Source organism: Cephus cinctus, unplaced genomic scaffold (assembly GCF_000341935.2).
Source record: "Cephus cinctus unplaced genomic scaffold, Ccin1 Ccin1_scaffold0457, whole genome shotgun sequence".
NCBI classification, from domain to species: domain Eukaryota; kingdom Metazoa; phylum Arthropoda; class Insecta; order Hymenoptera; family Cephidae; genus Cephus; species Cephus cinctus.
In genome coordinates this window covers 822868-825391 of record NW_014333134.1, presented here as the reverse complement: position 1 = coordinate 825391, position 2524 = coordinate 822868, and the positions used below count along the sequence as shown (strand labels likewise).

The following is a 2524-nucleotide window of genomic DNA, read 5'->3' as shown; positions in this document are numbered from 1 at the left end:
CCCCCCCCTAGGCGTGTTATCAATAGCACCAAGCAGTATCATTACAAACAGCAGCATCCGTGAATCCCATCCGTCATGGATGGCTTATCTGGAGCCATTCGCACCAGGCAAGGGCAAATACAAAGAACCTCATAAAGCACCCTTCAACCTCGTACCAAGCATACGTACCATACATCCTGACGGCTAGTCATAACCTACGACCCTCTCCCAATTCCCACTATCCTGATTAGTCCGACCTGGACAAAACAGCCATTTTAACGTTGCCCCGTCCACCTACCTGCATCCAAGTACACACGGCCAACCTAACCTCACTTTCCCCATTGATTGACAGACCATATCATACGAGTCAGCTACCGCTCGCGTTACCCTCCGATGAGAGTCACTGTACCAAGCACAAGGAAAAGACTTACCACGAGATATATTCGTACCACAATCCACCCTTAAACCACCCCGCACTATATGAACCGCACGGTTTCCGCTTTACTACCCCATAAACTGCAGGACATGCTACGAGTGTGGTTTCGACATGGCGCTACCCAATGACTACGGTCACACCCAGGCGCGTCAGGAACGACAAGAGTTTGCACGGCAATGAAGCATTCCATAGTTTTAAGTGGCGCGCCTTCTTTACCTACAGCGTCAGCGGACGCTTGGCGAACTACTAACCATACGCCGTACGTGGCTACGGACGTTTTAGAAACTTCTATTTAGTCCCGAGACCATGGAGGCTAGCCTCCATGCCCGAGTCTTTAGACAGTTTGCCACTAACTGGCACATCTCCTCATTGGAGCAGGCAGCCATAAGGAAAGGAAGGACAGTTTGCCGCTAATACCCTAACCTAACGTCTACACTTGGGATACCTGCTACGGCTTAGATCCCTCGATGTATGTACATCCGTGCGTGCCGATTGGTCCCATGACACTTGAACGTTAAATCCAGACGGTTTACAGCAGCGATACGCGTCGGGCTTCGCTCTGGCCACTAGGAGGTTTTATCGCCCTGAAATACCGACCGCTGGGTGATCATTGGCAGTGGGGATTCCGTAAGCCCGTTAGAATTTCTCCAGCCGTGTGGTGTTACGTTTTAAGAGTTTTACCATAGAGGGAAGTGTCGTAAAGCAAAGCTGCTACCTTTGACGTCTGTTTCGCCAAGTGGAAGTCTGTTCTTGGCTGTTGTGACGAAATCGAGGTCGCCCGGAGTCCCGGTCGTCCAGGAGGATTCTTTGTTGCGACGGTAAGTAGCGACGAAGACTATGCGCAGTAGCACGCGCGACTTACGTATGAATGTAAAAGGACGCTGTAACAGTTGGATGCTGCTTTTTCGTTATAATAAATAGTAATGCAAATCTTAAGGGGTCCCAGAAATGGTGCGTCAGTCCGTTGTGTCGAGATCGGAGTGCTACGCGAATTTAGACGAGAAACTTTTAATTAGTTAGCGATCCTCTGTACGAGATGCTTGAGAGGGAGTGAGATATTCTGTGATGTAAATTGAAATTCTCTCTCTCTCTCTCTCTCTCGCTCTCTTCGTTACAAGTTTTCTCTTACAAATCATCGCAGTCAAACTATATCGAGTGGTTGCTCAGCCGACTTTTATACTCATGACAATTTCTGTCGCGGCTTTTGAATTTTATATGAAATTGTCTGGCCCGATAAAATTATTGTCACGCTCAATTATTATTGTTATTATTTAAATAATTATCGCACGGATAAAATTGTCACTCACAAGTATCCACTCGGGTTCCTGCGCACGGTGGCGTGGAGGTTATTAAAATTTATCTAATCAGGACTTGAACTTTCGGAATATTGCGAAATAGCGAAATTTACGTAATTACCCTAAAGCGAGGCAACTTTTTTAATCGCCGCCATTTTACCTGGCATAAGTGCATTATCGCTTTCCCGTCAGTCTCGAGGGGCTTCCGTACTAATTTTAAATGAACATTTGAATTTCCCGCGTATATAGTTATACGTATAGACAAGGTAGTACGTTAGATTCAATGACGGTACACCTTTAGTATCTCCAATGGAAACTTGACTTTGTGAATTTTCGACTCAGGGCATAAGGGAAAGGGGCTGGTGAATATTTCGCAAGACCGCAAAAGAGAGACGAGCCTCGTTGTCGTCCTCTGCAATTTATTTCTCATTTCGCTCGAATAATTAGAGGCAGGGTACGCCATTATCGTGGAGGGTAGCGTTCCTTATGGATTTCACCTAACCTAACCTGCTGTCTCATTTGGGACCTTCCAACTCATATCAGAAAGGGCGTGAACGTAGTCTATACGTTACAGATACTAAGAGCGGGTATCCTGCCGATACGATCAGACCGGAAACTTTTGACGCAGATGAGATCTTAAGGAGGATACGACCGGCAGGATGCTGATGGGAGTGACGTCATTGATGACGTCAATGACGATAACGGGAATGATAGGGGGTCGATGGTAATGTTAATGGCGTTTGATAATAATTTCGAGAGAGGGAAACTGTGCCAAGGAGTGATCAGGTGGGCGGACGGGGACGGGGGGGGGGGG

At 47.1% G+C, this 2524-nt stretch overlaps 1 protein-coding gene across 9 annotated transcripts in view; it reads left to right on the top strand.

Moving 5' to 3' along the window:
- LOC107267843 (inactive rhomboid protein 1) overlaps positions 1 to 2524 on the top strand; it is a 174560-nt gene that overhangs the window by 84463 nt on the left and 87573 nt on the right. The gene's annotated exons all lie outside the window — the stretch shown is intronic.